This window comes from Bombus affinis, unplaced genomic scaffold (genome assembly GCF_024516045.1).
Source record: "Bombus affinis isolate iyBomAffi1 unplaced genomic scaffold, iyBomAffi1.2 ctg00000078.1, whole genome shotgun sequence".
Classification (NCBI taxonomy): domain Eukaryota; kingdom Metazoa; phylum Arthropoda; class Insecta; order Hymenoptera; family Apidae; genus Bombus; species Bombus affinis.
Genome location: NW_026108827.1, coordinates 880,165 through 899,485, shown reverse-complemented (window position 1 = coordinate 899,485; position 19,321 = coordinate 880,165). Strand labels below are relative to the sequence as shown.

General features: G+C 35.2%; 3 long non-coding RNA genes across 3 annotated transcripts; 2 read left to right on the top strand and 1 right to left on the bottom strand.

Annotated features, from left to right (window-relative positions):
- Window positions 1-12: 12 nt before the first annotated feature.
- LOC126927173 (uncharacterized) lies at window positions 13-435 on the top strand. Its single transcript, XR_007715251.1, has 2 exons — window positions 13-211; window positions 328-435. It is a non-coding gene; the product is annotated as an uncharacterized LOC126927173 (long non-coding RNA).
- Window positions 387-754, bottom strand: LOC126927201 (uncharacterized). The gene is made up of 2 exons (XR_007715281.1): window positions 657-754; window positions 387-546 (listed from the first exon to the last, which is right to left on the bottom strand). It is a non-coding gene; the product is annotated as an uncharacterized LOC126927201 (long non-coding RNA).
- A 10,459-nt stretch (window positions 755-11,213) lies between these two features.
- On the top strand, window positions 11,214-18,354 carry LOC126927197 (uncharacterized). The gene is made up of 2 exons (XR_007715278.1): window positions 11,214-11,715; window positions 17,728-18,354. It is a non-coding gene; the product is annotated as an uncharacterized LOC126927197 (long non-coding RNA).
- Window positions 18,355-19,321: the final 967 nt, after the last annotated feature.

Sequence of the window (19,321 nt, the reverse complement as noted above, 5' to 3'; positions counted from 1 at the left end):
TAATTGCTTGTATAGCAGAATACCTTTCCAGGGAGAAAATGGGCCTTTAAAAAAGATAAGGTACTTGAGGAGATACACAATGGCCTCCTTAATAGCAGATTTACATTCCTCTAGGCCTACGATGTTGTCCCAATATACATTTAATTTTGTCAGTATGATTTCCTGCGACAATACAAAGATGAAATGGCGCATAATCTCCGTATTAATTTCCGTAAATGTTATGTAATTCGTTATTTAAAGCTTTACTGAAATCAGTATTTACAATACGTATATTAATCGAAAATAACTTACGCATGAAATGTCTTCAATAATCTTCCATAATTCCAGATTGTCTATATAAAGCTTCTGAGCCTATTTTGATATCTTTGATTGCGTGGATTGTTCCATTAAGATGTTAAATAGCTCTCCTCTTCTGATGAAGATTCATCGCTTTCATTGGCGAAAATTGGTGTCAATGTTATTGCGAGATTAATATCATCCGTAGCGTCACCCGTCATCTTCTGTTGTACATTCCTCCTTTTCACAGACTCACTTCTCGTTTCTTTGCTAACAGATTTGACACGTTTTACTACTTCTTCGAAGATTGAATGATATTGTAATCGATACGTTGAATACGTTGAGAACGTTGAATAGTGTTAAATAATTTAAATTCTTACACTTTGTTCGCATTTGTCATTTCCCTCGTCTTTATTTCCTTTTCAGTTATTTTCTTGCACAATATAGGATATTTTTGGAATTTCATCTTGTAATAATAATTTTCATATTCTGTAAGAATAATTTCCAAGTCGACGTTGTCGCAGACTCGATATTTCCGAGGTAGACGAGCTTCCCGGATTAATACATCGCTAATGTCTACATATCTAAAAAATATAATTTTTAATTCATTGAACAAATTTTATGCTATGAGTACACACTATACGATAATCATCAATTAACTGTTTTATTTCTCGGTAAGACAGACAAAAAGAATGTACTGTCTATTTATTATTATATAAATCCTCGGCGATAATTTTTTGCCTTCTGCTTTTTAATTTCTAATTTTTAAAGTTTGAATTTATATATATTTTCATTTATAACTAGTTAATCTACGTTATCGATTGAGTTATTCTATAACTACTGAGTTACCGATGTCGATTTTCAAATTTTGGTTCCTTCCCCTCTTTCCGCACTAATTTCTATTTCGATTGGTCACCGATACTATTCGAAAAAATTGCAACTAAGAAGATATCTAAATATATACACATAATATAAATATATAAACATAATTTTGTTATCTACTATCTTGATACGTGCAAAGATAAATCTTAATGATATATAATACAGCGTAAATGGTTATAAATAATTAATTATTGACAATAATTATAAGAATTATCGAAAGAAAAAATCATAGATACTATGTGCGAGTGTAAAATATCGCAAAAAATGAACAACAATTGTGAAAAACGCAATATGGCAAATCAATGACAAAACACACTCATGACTGTCATGGAAGTTCCAAAGTCTAAAATCTAGAATATTCCTTACCTCTTTTCGCAAATTATGAGATATCTTATTTGTGGTACCTTGCAGCGATAAATCACCGTTTATTGTAATAGTTTTAAATGTGATAATGATATCCTTGTATTGACTATCGTTTCTCGATAGTTACGAGAATTTTCGTTTATTACTTTGAGACAATCCGTCACTTCCTTTCTCTTATAAAGTTTCCCTTCAACTCCGTTGAAAACTGAGCATCAAACAGGAGACGAACGATTTGTTGTCATGGCAATGTTAGTTCACACGTAAGCAGGGTGCGAATATAATGATGGAATAGTCGAATCCTGTCTACTGTATAGTAAGATGGATGCGACATGGAAATAGAAAGAGAAGGCTGTATATAAGCATTTTCTGTCCTTGTTTAATCAGGCATGCACACTAGTGGACACTGACGGCGCTTGTTTACCGTTGTTACACATTTCCGGTACAAGTACGCGGGCATTAGAGAAGGACGGAACGGTCTCTCTCTTTACCCCTATATCGCGTTTTTAGTTCGCTCACGCGCTCTGTACTTATATCTATTACATTTCCACCATAAGCAGCGGCCGTGCAGTGACTTACAAAAGTTTCGAACTCGCGGACGTTTAATCACGTTCCCTACTCCGAAGGGGTAAGTACAAAGTTGCTCGTCTCAGTACTCTTGTTAGAAGTTTTATCATCTTTTTCATTTCGTGGCTACAAGTTTTTCCAGGAAATTCTTATCGTTTTACAAGGGCTGTGGGACACAGTGACGTCAGCTATCGATCATATACGCGAATTTGTTGTAAATTAATTAGGAGCATATCTGGAGTTCTTTATCGTTGTCAGCTGTAAAATATTAGAATTTTTCATTTATAATTGTCATATTTTCGACTCTTCCGTTGCCAAGACCATCTTGAAAGATTTTTGGTATGTTCCATCACCCTTGTTAAAAGTGTGCCCATTGGTTAGATATATTGATTTTAAAAACCAATACGTATATCAAGTTTATTTTCTCACAGAAACAAAGAAATTCGTTTTATTAACGAATTTTCGATGTTTCTTCTCAATTTCCTTTAGTATCGAACGAAGAACATTATTTGATCAAACGTTTCATCGTTCAGATTGTATTTCGTTTAAAAAGATTGAAATTGATATTGAGATAAAATCAAAAAGTATCCGTTGTTCTCGAACATTCTAGTATTCCTTCGCCGCCCGGGAGAAAGACAGGTATGAAGAAAGAAGATATTTTTTTTATTAACTTTTTAATATTGATATTTCGACAAATATTGACGTGTGCATTGAGAAGATCCAGTGAAATTTTGAATAATATCGTTTTAATAATTTGTGAAACGAATTAGTTTGGTTTTTTCCATTTTTATTAGTTTCCGTCAATGCTGATTGACGCGCCACTCCAGTTTCCATTTCCGTTTCTCGAAATTTTCTACGTCCTTGGTCTTTGGGACTCTTTGCCCAGGTAACTGCATTGCTTCTGGGTACGTCTCACCGTTCGGGTCTCTCGAGCTTTCGGTGTCAGTTGTTACCGTTGAAGGAAGAGAAGCTGGTGACGGATATTATCGAATAAATCGTTTATTCTGGAAAAGTTCGAGTAAGTTCGTTCTGTTTGAATAAATCAAGACATAGATCAATTTTTATCGTATCATCGTGATTCGCCATGTCGTACGTTTGGTTTCGGGATAACATATGTTTTTAATTTGGTACTTTTAATTTGAAATTTTACGTCTATGATCGTGACAGGAAGATACTTTCAGTGAATTATAAATATTTCAAATTATAAATTATAAATATTTGTTATAAATTACAATCATACTACGGGGAAAAGTGAAACATATGTTTTCTTGTGGAACATGTGATAGTAAATTATTCGAAGCATAATAATGCTTAATTAAACATCTATACGGTAACATTTACGGACGAATATTCGGATAATATTATCGCGTCGCTCTAATCTGGCATTTAATGCTTTGATTGCGGTCTTTGAAATGGCATCGCAGATGCTGGTATAATATCACACGAAAAAGGAAGGACCAGTGGTTAATGTTGCAAGTGCACCAGTGCGTTGCAGCCATCGGGCGTGGCTTTGACGCCGGTGCCGCGGAGAGGCGCAGAACGTGTTCGATCGATCCGCGAACGCAGCCCGTGCTCATACTGCGACAGAGTTCGTTTCAGTTAGTCTCAGTCGCTGTTTGGCCGTCGATAGCGTATAGTCGCGCCGGCCGACGATTATTTTTTCTTTTTTTGTTTCTCGATAATTCTCTCGCAACACTCGTTCTATACGTACACCATCAGTTTATCGCGTGATCATTGTTACCGCTTCCCCTACTTTGTCACGTCCTTCAAAGAAGATTTTCCTTCAGTTTTTTGTTGTTTGGGGAAAATTCATCGCTCGGACACATGGATTTATCGACACGACGGTTTATCGAGGCATCAGCGTGATGTACTTTTCAAGTTTCATATTTTCTCTATGATACTTTCTAAGGAGAATTTAGAATTCAAACGATATCAATTTCCAGGAAATATAGGTCTTTATGAGACCATAGGTTAGGTTAGGACCATAGGATAGGTTTGAATTTAATTAACTCTCTTATAATTGGTATTTCAATTTTTTAATTCCTTAAATTTAGCTTTCTTTATGCTGTTAGATGATGTAGCGCGGGCATTTTATGATATATCGAATATATTCGTATATATTTTACTTTATACATTCGATAAATTTCCTTGGTTGGCCGGCCTGCAACCCACATACGGCACTTAATAAAAATTTGTTTCGTTAGAGGTCGGTGTTTGTTCGTCTTCGTCATAAAAATGTCATGACGTCATATCATATCACAAGGGTTCTTCTGAAAGCTAGATATTCAATAACAAGATTAATGGTTTTCGGTAGCTTGTAATGTCAAGCTTTGAACTGGCGGGATCGCCTTGCTGTCAAATCGCCATTCAGCAGCGACCATATTCTTTAACTACGTTCAAGACGTATATCACGCTACAGAAACCATCAAAGGAGGATAATTGCAAGTTAGTTGCCTCTTAGAAACGAGACAGTTGGTTGTTACTTGTTATCCGTAGTTGGTAGTTGTTCTCCTTAGTCGCCACATATTATAGAGACGACATTCATAGTCACCAGTTGCCTTCGCTAATAGTTTCTTGTTGTCTGTAGTTAGTTCTCGTCATCGCTATGTATTCCATCAATCACGTAAAATTTAACATATAGGATTTTATTCTTTTTTATTCTTTCTGTAGGAAGATTCTTTAAGTAATATGAATTTAAGTAACTATTTTATGATACAATAAAGAGGAAAAAAGATTATTTTACGTAACGTAATTTTTTAAAGAACTTCGAATTTAAAGGATTCAGATAGATATCTTAAACGTAATTAAACCCTCCATATCGTAACAAATTGAAAGAAATTGCGCAAGAAAGTTAATACACTTAATGCATAAAACATATATTTAAAATCCAAATGTAGGCGTTGACGCGTGCGTGCTACATGTTCGAAACGTTCGTTACATCCGCGATAAAATTTGTAACGACGAAGAAGCTTAACATATGGTGTGCTTCAAGACGACAGTAAAAAGTGTTGTCGTATTTTTCGAAATTTCTTCCATTCTTAATAAAAATATATTGTATAAATATAGTAGGATTTTTCAAATTTAAATAGTTATAATGATTTGAAACTTTACAATCGTACGGTTCTGTTTTATCCTTTGAATATACCTGTCATTTTCATATCTCCTTTTAACTAAACTAAATATTTGGAAATCCTATAATTTGTACACTTCTATTTGTGAATAAGATCGATGAAATTAAAGCGTAACTATGCTTTCAATAATGGCTTCGATGTATTGCTCACCATTATGGCGGATTAACGTCTCTAAGTGATCGACCTTAATCACTAAATGGCAGCCGCGATTCAGTGGTAGAGCCTTACACATGACGGACATTGCAAGCGCTTGTAAGACGTCTATCGTGAAACGTTTCCAATAGCATCGATTACGACGACGGTGAAATCCGAATAGAAATATATATCGCGTATCGCTTCAGCCTGACATGTCTTAAAATAGAATCACAATTTTTCGTTCTTAAAAAAAAAAAAAAGAAAAAAAGAAAAAAAAGTCTATAAAAATTATATGCAAATAAAATAGATAAATGGATAAATGGTTGTACAAATTTATAAAACAGATATTACAAATATACGTAAATAAATTATATATTTATAAATTGTTTGTTTAAATATCTGTTTGTTTAAATAAATAAAAGGGATATTTACGACTTACAATGAACGTAGTCCTGTTTTTAGTTTTAAACAAAGCAAAAACGGATAACAACTTTTTAAAATGTAAAACTCAACGCAACAGTGGTTTTTTTTAATTAATCAATAACGTTCAAAGTTAATTAATTTAGAGTGGTTTGTACATTTTGTATGCTCGCCGTATTTTAACGTTTGATGTGTAACGTTTGATGTAGTACTTGATGCCCGAAAAATCGAAAAATAATTAAATTTGATCGTTTCGTCGAATTTACAAGTGTGTATATTCGTGTGAAATCCTATGTGCTTGTGTATGCTGATGTGAAAGGCGGTAATATATTTTTCTTTTTTCGATTATTGTTGTCAACTTTTGTGTGGAATAAATCAATTCCGTGAATAGAAGTGCAATCAATACAGCTTACTATGAAATGATAGCACAACAACAGTACATATCGCCATTGACGTCAGCTTCACAAAATTTCTCGAGTATCGAGGTCGTCCATTTGGGTTAAGAATTTATTTCCAAAATGCCACAAGCACGAATATCTTATGGAAATCCACTGTATTTCCACTGTAATTTTTAATAATCAGATTCCATATTGTATGCTACGATTCGAGGAAAATCCGCAGCTAATTATTATCTTTGCTGCCTTTAAATACCATAAATAGTCGTCCGTAAATTTTAAAAGATTTTCTGTGCCATACTTATATTGTGTATTTTAGTCTTAAGGTGCGGGTCGTGTTCAATTAATCGAAAGTGATGAAACTGTAATGGGTCACGATAGTCAAATATTAAAAATGGTCTCGTTGGCTACATTTAAAATCTTTACGAGATATATATGCATAGTACGTTGCTACTAGCAACGGGTAGCGATGAGCAATAGAGAACAGTACCTTCCTTATCTCGTCGTGATTATGTACATACCAGTAATGCACAGTACTCGTACTGAATATCTTACAACATCTACATAGATTTTCAGATTTGTTTCGAATATTACCAGCATAACCATGATAGTAGAATTCTGTTACAGTATTAATTCTATAGTGCCGTTATGCATAATACAGCCCTAAAATGTTTCTACAAATATACGAATATTTTCGTCAGCTACTATATTCCAACCATGGCTTATTATGAAAGGAAATATATAACGAAATTACTTGTTTTTTTAGACTAAATTAGTTTAATTTGAATAATTTTAGTAATTGTGTAGGATCGAACAACAACTTATCATTAGCTTCACTCGAGACTTGATTGCACGTAGCAACGTAATTGCGTTGGAACTGAGGATAGAAAACAATGTCAACCGTTAGACGCGTCTGGCGAATGTGTAACGCGTGAATAATAGATGGCGGCAATCACGTGAACCCTACTTATAGCTGTTTCGGCTTATATCGTAGCATTCAACCTAGGGTATAACGATAGGGATCATTAGAAGTTCAAAGGCCGGCTGATCAGCCTCATTTTGTTCCATTTTTTAGTCAAGCGATGAATCGACAAATTGTACAAATTTCGATGGTTATCACAGTTCTCTGGGAATTTTGAAGCGCGGTTCGTCGAATTTAGTCGGATTGACTACAGACTCTTTTACGAGCAGCTTGAAACTCGATCTAGTTTCGAGAAAATGAAAAATTCGTTTTATCTCTTTGCTTCCCTGTTCCTTCCTTCCTCTTTTTTTTGCTTTTTACATTGCGTTAAGACCGGCTAAATAATATTGATTGCCATGGACGTTGGCTGGTTCAAAATCACTGACATCGACGATAACAAAAGTAAGTTTGATGATCATTTATCTGAGCCGGTGTTATTCGACTTGAGCTCTGCACATTTGTTAATATTATTCTAGTAGGGATGAGATACTACAAATTTTAAATAACTTCGATTAAAATTATATTATAAAAATTATATTACATTAACGTTTAGAAGTCAATAAAGTGGAAAGAATTACGCGAGATAATGTAAATATAAATTACATTACAAGGAAACAATACGGCTAGGTAATTTGAAACATTCTGGCTAAAATTGCATTCTTTCAAAGTTAGGACGTACAGTATTTACAAAGCAGATTAAGTATCAAATGGGGTACTTAAGAAAATTCATGTTATCATTCTTTAGTAAACATTTTCAGGTTATAGCCTTCTGCAAAAGCTGCTTTTCGTTACGTTAACGTATTCATTATTAATATTAATCATATTGTTCTTATCTCCTAGGGGCATAACAATCCATTTTTATATTGTGTTAAAGCTAAATTTCTATTATATTTTCGCAAAATTTTCTTTCGTTTTATAGAGAAATGATAGATACACAGCACTTTTTGTTTTATGTTATTTTATATTAAATTGGAGAAAGGTGGATCGCACATAATTGAATAAAATAATATAATGCAAAAAATATCGTACATCTATCATTTCTTTATAAACCGAAAGAAACTTTTGGAACAACCTAATATTTCTCTCCAACGACACTTCTACGATGTTAAAATATTTGATAAAAATATTTGATAAAAATATTAAGAAATTCTAATATTGATTTAAACGTATCGATTTATTTACTTTTCGCTGTCAGAAATTGTTAATTATGATTTCCACTTAAAAGCGTATTTCATATTATGAGGATAAATGATCAAATTCATCTCTAATATACACGTTAGAGAGTCATTTATAGCTGCAATCCTGTTTACCGCTCATATTCCTGGAACTCGATAATTCACTAGGCGATTGCTTTAACCGTGCAGAATACGTCCATAAATAATTAATCGCTATTAATATTCCATCGACTTTTGAAAATCCCTGATGTGATCTATTTCACGTGATGAGAATACGTGTAAAGTGAGGTTATTGCTTGATTATCTTTAGTCGAATAAATCGAGTGATTCAAATTATAATGCGGAAGAAAGTCAAAACTATGTATATTATTTTTTTCAATTTTTATGTATCATTTGACGGAAGGAAATTTGGTAAGTAAGGTTCACCTTCTTTAATGTCAATGACTTTGAGATATGTTATTAAGCTCCAAATTCTAAGCAATCTTCTATATATATATATAACATGCGTATAATAGCCAAAGTTCAACTCCCAAGTATACGCAAAGCTTTTATTTTCAATTTATGCGATACCACTATGTTTCATGAATTTATTTGCTAACGGTATTGAAACAAATAACAAGCAGAGGACGAACTATCCGTGAACTGTTTTGCCAACGAGTACGCTTCCAATATTTTCTGTTTGAGAAAACACACTTGCTGCTGTTGCAACTCCAAATATTTTTACAGCCGACGCTTTTGCCATGAATCATCGGCTAACATATAAAATAGAGAAAAGCCATAGTTGATTTTAATGGAAATTTAGAAAACCTGAAACTCGATATAGAAGGGAAAAATAAAGGAAAGGAAGGGAGAGATAATTGGAAGCTTGGGGCCAGGTTTAATTCACTGAAACCGGGCTGGTTGTGTCATCACGAAACAGAATTGCCAGTACGTCATTTCTGTGCTCCCGTCCTCGTAAAAACGGTTTCACTCGTTAAGAAAAAACGAATAGGCGGTGAAGGGAGAAAAAAGCAGACAGAGAGCGTTTTTAAAAAGCTGACGAAGCGTGCGTTGCCACAACGAGACACACGGTGCTATTTGTCGTTTTAAATTGCGCCGCAACTTGTTTTCGAGATCTTTGCTAGAGACACGTGAAAACACGTTGGAAGTATATTTCTTGTTTTTGTGGAATTTAGCTGGAAAATAAAAAATAACGTAAAACATGTACTTACGACTTACAGAGTAATTGAATGTATACACTATAATAACCAGCGATTTAAGGCTTTAAAAGGTCGAAAAAAAAGAAAAGAAAAGAAGAAAGATAATATGTTGTGGCAGTCTAACTCGATCTAAGGAAATAGAGAGGGAGGGAGGGCAAAGCTTGTTAATCTGGAAAGAATACAAGCATCAATTTCAAGCACTTATAGAGAATCAAGCGGGCTTGTTAAGGTCGTAAGTTGGACAATTATCCCGTGTTAGGTTCAATCAGCTTAGTCCTACACAAAATTGATCGAATCATGTGAAAACAAATGTATTCTGATTTTTGTCGCAGATATTTCTGGTCTACGCACTCCAGTGCCCGCACAACTGATATTGAAACGCCTGATTTTCCCATATTCTACAGCGACAACATTACCTGATTTTTTACAACCATGAAGGACTCGAAAATACTTGCAATCCTCATCTGTTTGCAAATTATTTTCGTCACTTTCGTCCCGTCAGGGGCTGGTAAGTTGATACTGATTAATTATACCATCGAAATTCTATATAATGGCTACAAAAAATATTTGCATCATTACCCTCATTTCCTAACGAAGCGCGTTTTTTACCAAGTTTTATATTTCATTTCATAGTATCAAATCTCTGTAGTTACACGAAAGTATTAAATGATAGGAAACTTGATATACACGAATTTAATTAATTAATAAGTTAGTCGATATACAGCCATTATTATTTCATGTGAAATATTACAACGTCAAAAACTTAACGTTCTTGTACGTACAGTATTAATCACAAATTGTAAGAATGTTTACTGATAAGCAAAATAGATAATATGGAAAACGCAGACCTATGGAAAGAGAATTCCTGACATTAGACAGGAATACGCGATTGCACGAAATATTTTATGGTATGTCTGACATGGAGAATATATGCGGCGAAGTACGAAAAATTCATCCTGAGATATGTATACGACCTACGCGGTACGGGACGTGTTATAAATGGTTTCCGCCACTCAGCTGTATTTCAATTTGTGAACACGATCGAACAAATGACGCGACAATTATTAATTGCCGTCTCTGCCTTAGTAACGATTCGCGTTGGAACGAGGTCGAATCGTTCCGATTCCACGCGCGATTAACAAATAATTACAGTGGACATCAATTACTTGGATGACCTTCGTCATTTCAGCGTAGCATCGATGACATCCGGTAATTGGACTCAAAACGATTTGCTTAAAACGATTAATTTGATCAAACCAACCAATTATTTCAATTAATACAATCTGAACTTTAAATTCGCACGTCTTGTATATACACACCGGGCTCGAGAAAAGTTTTCATTCGTTCGAGTAGAACCTTCGTAGTTCTTGAGGACGCGTGTCGCTTCTCGGTGCTTTAATTCAACGGTGCTTTAATCTCATCGACGAAGCATCGATGCAACGAAGAAGCATCGTGATAGCCGCAATGCGGATCCGTTCGACAAAAATTTCCTGGTACGGTCGTTTTCGTAATGTTATTAACCGTTTTAGTGTCGGATGTTTCAAGACTCCGTATCGGTTTGTGCTATGCAGCGCGATAGAGCTTCGTTTATTTATTTGCGAGGAGTACCGATCGACGCGATCGCGCTGCCCTTTTTCATCCTGTTTTTTTTCATCGAAATATACCGTTCGACGTGCTCGCGCTTCATTTCATCGGTTATACTGAAAGCGTTACAACAAACACTCAAAAGTTTGCGAAATATTTATGCTCTGCGTTTCGTTTGCGCGATAACATTCTATAATGCAGTATTTGGTTTTCCGATTCAAGAGGTAATTTTTTATATTGGTTTTTTTTATTTGGTTTATGATTATTTGAAAAACAAGTAATTACGAGAGGAAACTCTGATATGACTCACGACGAGCACGCTTGAGCGCGTTGCGAATTAATGATCGTGACCATACGTCGTGGCACAATTTACCACGGTACGCGAATTGAGCGATCACGCTGCGTGGTGTTAAAACGGTTAGCGTAACTGCGCGTACGATTGTCGAGGGGCAAAGATATTGACGTTGGTAATCGTTTTCAGTGGCTTTAGAAGAAAACTGTACTGATTTCGAAGGACAAGTTATCTCAAATGGGCTGCTGTATGTGCCGGGACCTTCGGTTTGCAGCCTTTGCGTCTGCTACCATTCGGAGCCAAAATGGTGCAAGGCTATCTTCTGTTCACCTCCTTTTGTAAGTATATGCTCATTCTAAAAGCAACCAGCTTAGCACAACCATGCGAAACTAAAGTACACCGTTAACGCTTGCATGCTGGTCGTTAAAACACATGCTGCGCGAATAGGGTACACAGCGATTCATTTAACTCGCCTTGAATTAGTTTTAGAAAGACAAACATGGACAGGGATAATTTTTGTCACGAGCCGTTTAATTTATTCGTTCATTAGAACGAATTAATTTACACCTGCTGAGATCGCGATTGATGCGACAAATTCGAAATCTTGTTCCATATAAATATTTTTAAACAAGCACGTCGTAAGCTTTGTATATTTTTTAATCGCAACGAAACTGTTCAGAGAAATGCTGAAATTATTAATTAGAAAAGGAGATTTCTACGCATCGTTGTAAAAGTGTCAGGGAAAATATTCGTGAAACAGTTACGTTGTTACAAGTTCTACAAGAAGAAATATTGAAAATCACGTTCCACTTATTCAGTTGCACGTGTAAAAGGTATCTTGCGTTCGCGCAAAAAATCTCTGAAGGATACATGCTTTATAATAATTGGAGTGTCGAAGTTGTTACGCGGATCGGCGTACACGTACCTTTTAATGAAACTAGGTTACCCATTCGTTATTCGTTCCTAATTTTCAGCTTCATGATTTTTACGCAATAAAATTTTATACACCTGTTCGGTTTATAAATGATTCAATTCAAATTTAACAGAATTAAAGTTGAAATAATCATTTGTACTTCATTAAAAGGTTCTTTCAGCATCTCGTTTTAATATTTTTATTGGTAATATTTTGTTGATCGTTATATTTAAATGGAGTTTTTCAAAGGAGAGACATTTTAAGGTAGGAAATGGACATACATTTATAATAAGAATTCAGAAGAAAGAATATTTCATACAGAAAGAAATATTCCGTATGTATAAATAACTACGCTATGAATTTTATATGTATCGGATATTCCTTCTGGTTAATGTATCTGATGTTTTTTCACGCGAGGTAGCGTATATTTGCATCTATATGTCTCTTCGTTTCTCAGTAGTAAAACTTAGCATTCATGCGGCTGATAAGTAGTTACGCACTGACAACGAGAAACATAAAATGAGTAAGAAGCATGAGACATTCTATAGGAGAAATAAACTTGTTTTTATCTTTCATTGCATATTCGTCAGAATATTGTTAATAAATATTTAAGTTAAGATTTCAGTTGAAATAAATACATAGGATTAGACATTTATTTGTCGGAGATGAAAGAACACCGGAACCTTCCCTTCGGAACTTTGGGAAGACCCCTAGTACTGTAATTTAGATTTCACCATAGCCGAATTAAGAAACTGTTGTCATTCAATTCGACTGTACTTATTTGAGATTTATGATAGTGAGCTCGGGCTCGAGGCGACAACCAGTCGCCGAACGTAGTCGCGGTCAAGGGATGAACGTTTTGTCTAACAAAGGCATGAAGTAACTCTATAGCTCTCCTTAAAAGAAATACTTAGGACGGGGCACGACGGTAAGCATTTCAACGATTTCTGTCCCGTGGCTCGCCACACGCAGACTCTATTCTTTGAGTAAGATGATTACCAGATGTCGACGCGTCTCCACAGTACATGTTCAGCTAGCCCGAGGACCCGCTTTAAATCTTAAGATTTGTTTAACTAAAGTCCTTCAAACCGACAAACAGTCCTCGTCCCAACTACGAGAAAATAGGAGAAATCTATTTTTCTCACGAACGACGCTTCCTCTTCTCGAACTCTCTCTTAAGGGCGGTTAGCACGCTTCCCTAACCACCAACATGGAAATTGGCCAATTAACAGTAACGCCAATTTCCCTCACTTTCCGAATGAAGGCTTTTCTCCACGAATCCGATGATTTCGTGCCCTTAGGCACACCCATCATGGTTTTCCTCGACAGCGTTACCGTGATGGAGAACCACTCTCCCGTACGATCTCAAAGACGATTCAAGTAACTCTCAGATACGTAGTGATTGCCCCATGCATTAACATTGAGTACAACTTAGACGTTGAAGAAAAGTAGAGTTCGTCATCCCCTTGACCGCGGATTCGTTAGTGAGCCTAGGATCATTGTCATTAGCTTCTCGAGTATCTAATTATCGCGATTACTTGTCCAATTTCATCATAGTCATATTTGCACTAGTAAATATCTCCTCTATTGCATAATGATCACGTCTAGCGCCAATAGGGATTCGTTTCACGCCCTTAACCCTAACTCAAATCTTAACGTCAACCCGACATATTTATATATGTATCTATGAACGCATTTGACATAAAATTTTGATAACGACTAAAATTATATATTCTGATATTAAATTAATTTAATGAGAATAAAAAACTAATTTTTTTAAACAAGATTTTGTATAAAGTTATATTTATTAGGAAAAGTTCGTCCATCCCTTTATAATATGATAGGATTAGACTCATAGCTGTGTAAATCATTTCATGGAATAGTATATGTGTGCGTGTGTGTTCTAAGTTTTTACTATAAAAATGCTAAATGTACTAGGAGACGTTTTTAAAAATTCATACATTTTTCTTCATCAAACATATCAATCGTTATATTGAAAAGTTAATTATCTTTTATTTGTTTCGAGCTGCACATTGATTGAGACATTCGTGTTGGTTATAATTGCGAATTTAACGCAACGAAGTTGTTTGAATCCCTTGCAAGCATGTAAATATATCTTCGAATTAATTGGTCAATTACTTGAGGTTGGAATTGAAAGAAAGGGAAAGGTGGAGGAGAAGTCTTGCGTTTGAATGCGGGACACTTTTAAAGCCCACAGTTCGCTGAAATTGCCAGAGAATTCAATTAAATGGCAAATTAAACCATTGAACTGAATCTGTTTCCAATCGCGAGCTTAGAAATTCTATCCTTTGAATTTTTATATCAGTCAACTTTCTTTTTGTACGTACGGTAACGAATATAATTCATGAATTAATGAAGTATGTAATTGGATGAAAGTTCTTCTCCCTGGATTCAGTTTAGACTAAGAAAAATTATATAATAACGAAATTATCAACTTAAAATTGATAGAGTGTATAGTTTTTTTTTCTTTTTTGCGTGAGAAGGGAAAAATGCTGTTACGCATACCCAGTGATCCGCATCACTGGGTTATGTGGGACTCGGGCGGATGTTGTTGCCATACCCACTAAAAACCCCTCCTCCTTTTTCCTTTGCTTCGAGGACAGACAACCCCGGTAAAACCTGTCGGCAGTCATCAGGGTTGTCCTTTCATGCCCCGTTGTATCTTCTTCTTCAGGCAGTTATTCTGTATATTCTGTATTGCTCTCGTCATCTTCTCAGCTAGTTCAGAATACTGGGCTGATCTCCTTCTGTGGTTCTTTGTTGTCTTGTATCTCTGCCTTCACTGCTCCGCGTAGTTGTTGTTGCTCTCGTTCTCCTCCTTGCTTCCATCAAGGCCTTCGCTGTCACCCTCCTGTGAGACATGACGGTCTTGCGAAATTGCCTGAATTTATCTCAGCTCTCGTTCTTGGCGGTCACCGTGGCGATCAGATTGTCCACCTCTATGTTCTCGCCAAGAGCGTTCTCCAGCTCAATCCTTCTGTCCGTTCACTTCGGGCACGTGAAGTCGAGAACGTCAACCGTTTCCAGTGCAAATTCAATTTTGAATCGCAATTTCCATGTTTGCGTGGCAAAAGCGTAAAATCGATAACGCACGCAAACATGTCTTCTTTGCTAATGGCGTACTATAAATATAAATGTAGTATCCAAATGGGTCGTTCTATTCTCGCATGCAGCTTTCTGCTTCCCAATCAAAAACTCTGTCCACTCCGCACGCTCCACACGCTCTGCCCACTCTACCTTTTCCCGTTCTTCGGAACAGGTATCCCGAAACCCCCGTGATCAAGGTCACGCAGCCTTTTCACGTAAACTGTCCACTTAAAGGACCCAACGGTACATTGTTTACAGTTCGGCCGATACCTTAGGCCTTCTGGCCCCGGTACTACATAAATATTTGAATAAATATTGCGAATTTCATATTGCTAAAAGATTTATACTATTTGTTCGTAAATAATCGTCGGATCTATATTTAAGTGGAAACTGCTGCATTAGATCTCTTTTCTTACTTAAAATTATTTGGATTGGTAACTTGGATGTAACATGTAATTTATTCTTCTTTTATAAATAGTGTACAGAAGACACCAATTCAGAGAAATGGAAGGAAAGTCTAAAAGCAAAGAAAATCTACAGGAAGATAAAACGTTCGAGCCTTGCCAGGCTATATAAGATGCTAAGTAATCTTCCTAGTCTTGCAGTTCTTTCTATTTTGATCAATAATTATTGGTATATGTTAGGAATGCAATTAGAATTTTTGTCCTCAAGCAAAGTATAATTTCAATTTTGTATGTAAACCAAAATATTAAATATCAAATAACCATCAAATAAAATTATATTGTATGGACTACTGTTTCTTTAAATATTTAAATATTTGATAAATATTGTTTATTTAAATATTTTAAATTGCATGAAAAAAAAATGATGCAAATAAATCATAGGGCATTTTAACTAAAGAGACCAATATCTATTTAACAGTGATTAAATCGTCACCGTTTAACGCTCTATCTCTTTTATTAACTGTGCCTTGTTAAGCTACTGAGGATTACAGAGGATGCGCTTTTTTGATAAACAAACGTTCTGACAAATACGGCAGCAAAATCAGATATGTAGATTCTTACAACAGCAGTTATATTGTAGGAATTCCGTTTTTCAGAAGCTTTATTTGTGAAACGACAATTCGCCAGAGTACGGATTCACTGTAGTTATAGCTGTAGGATCTCTATCTAGTTGACAGATCTGCTTTACGTAAAGAATTCCTGTCTCTTGTTCTACTTTATCGCGATTCTCTCCTCACCTTATACGCTTTGTCGAGGAAAGTAATATCGCTACATATCTCGGCTCCGGTTACAATAATTAGTTTCCGCCTAAACTGCTAGAACCACGTAGCACGCACTCTACTCTCGTTTATTAAACATTCAGGCCATCTGATCGCATGCGACGAGTTTTATGTTAATCCCGACCAATTACAATATCTTTCTCTCGTTTACAAGGGACGACGAGACTAGCAGTTGCGTGCTTTCCAAAGCAAAAGCCGCGATATCTGCATGATAACCTAACCTCAACCGATTTTGTTGTACTATTCTTAAGTGGACTTCGTTTGTACCACTTTCGTAACAAAAATAGAATATCTAGAACACAGCATTCCGTTCTGCGATATTGTCAATTTCTAACATCTGAAACATCAGAGATAATTTTTTCCCTACAGTTGTAAATTTGTGTGAAAAATTACGAACGTAACGGTGTTTGGCGCATGTACAGTTCCCCCTCCCCCTCGCCCCTCCAACCATCATTTGCGTAGACATGCTAGAAAGATCCACTTTTCCACGGTGAAACTGTGTGTATTGTAATTTCATTTTGACAATGGTCCAACATCCTACTATGCATAAGTTTAATATCAATATAAGCAGGTTTCATGCCAAGTATTACATCTAACGTATAAGCACTAACCCTGGTTTTAAATACCTTATAGTAACACTGAAAAGATTATTCAGTAGGATGTCTGGCTCAACATCAATATTTTACTTAGAAGAGAATACGTCGAGAGCATGTTGGTGGATGGAATGGGAGATGAATGAAGGCTTACTTCTGTAAAATACATAAAATGGTAGTCGGAATGAATTTTGGCGCTTGGGGACAGAAAAAGAGCTGACTGATACTGTCATACACCTGAATTTATAAAATTTTGAAAATCGATGTAACCTTTGAACTTTATCGTATTCTGTTTCATAGCACAAATTATTCTTCCCGAAATGTACGTTTAGTGTTATAATATATTTGACCAATGGTTCTCAAATACTAGTTTTGCTGAAGCAATGGTGGAATTGGAGCAATTCTTTCTTCTTTTATTCTTTGAATGACCTGGATTTTCGAGTAGTCTAGTGACGATTGATCCGTACAATTAATCGATTTCTTCTTATTACAGAGCTGCAAGAGATTCCGCGTTGGACGCCGATGTTGCGAGTTCGAATGCCTGGATGAGGTTGGCACTGAGTATTGGTCCGGATCTGATGTGGTTATCGTCGATGGTTCACCTAAACTTGAAAAACATAGTGTATTGTGGACGCTGAGCTTAGTGATGGCAATTGTAATATTTTAATTTCTCAATAAAGATTCCGATGGCGCCGTTGACAAAATTCGTACCTTATAAACGTCGACGATTAGCTTCAGCCACCGGGAAAAGAAGTAGTGTACAATGTAGTGTGTTAACGAAGAATCATTTGTAACTGAATAATTATACCTTGAGAAGATTATACCTGAGTAATTATATTTATTCTTATTTTCTTCCCCTTTATTTCATTTGAATAGATTTTTGTATTCAAAGAGCGAGGTATGATTATTTCAGACGGGTTAATTTGTTTTTATATATGTCAAAAGAATGAAAGGAGATGACGATGAATCGGTGACAGGTAGAAAATTGTAATCTGTTGTATTTCCATGGTACTGTATACTTGATTATATTTTGTTCAATATTATTCATATTCTATCATGTAATTTGGGAATATACATACATATACATATATGAAAATATAGTGGTATACTTATCCCCTAATCTTTGTGATTTCTATGAAACTTTTATGATTCATTGTCACTTGTATGAAAGATGGAAATATAAAAAATTGATAAAATTATTAATAATATTTACAAAGAAAAAGTGAGCTGTTGGATATACAGGGTGGTTGGTAACTGGTAAAAAAAAGAAGTCGAAAATATACAAATTTTTCATTTGAGGCTTTGTTTTCGAGAAAATCGACTTTGAATTTTCGCTCGGTACGCGTGCACTTTATCACGTTTCGTTATAACGGATTTTATTGTAGATTGTGTTTCGATTGACGTTATGTTGATAAACCGTTCCAATATGTTGCAACGCGTTGCAGGCATACCGATCAAAAATTCAAAGTCGATTTTCTCGAAAATAAAGTCTCAAACGAAAAATTTTTATTCTATATTTTCGACTTCTTTTTTCGAGTAGAATCACCAATTTTCCGCCTGTACTATCAATTACCAACCAGCCTGTATGACAAAATTCTATTTTAAACACGAAACTCGCCACGAGTGGCTATTTTGTTTACGAAATTAAACGAATTTAATAAATGAAATGGCAAGGAAGGAACTACAAGTGACCGTCAAACTATTTTTATGCTTGAAAAGTAATTCGCAAAGTAATATAATATAATACTACCGATTTGTGTCTCTTTCAGAATTTTTTCTTAATCTCTTGTTTTTTTCCCTTCAAATTTATTATTTATTATTTATTCGGTGTCACGAAAACCGATTAAATATTAAATATCTTAAATATAGATTGAAATGAAAGCTTGTCAGTTCTCGTTCAATTGTCACTTCAAAGTTGTTAGTTCAAAGGTTCTCGTACATCATAAAGCAAGGGACCAAATCTTTAACTTATTACAAATTAAACCTTTTATTGTAATTACGAAAATTATGAAAGTCCCAAGCGAAACAAGTAGGGAACATGAACTGCTCAACGAACCAAAGAACGGCTCAGTGACAAAATTAATACA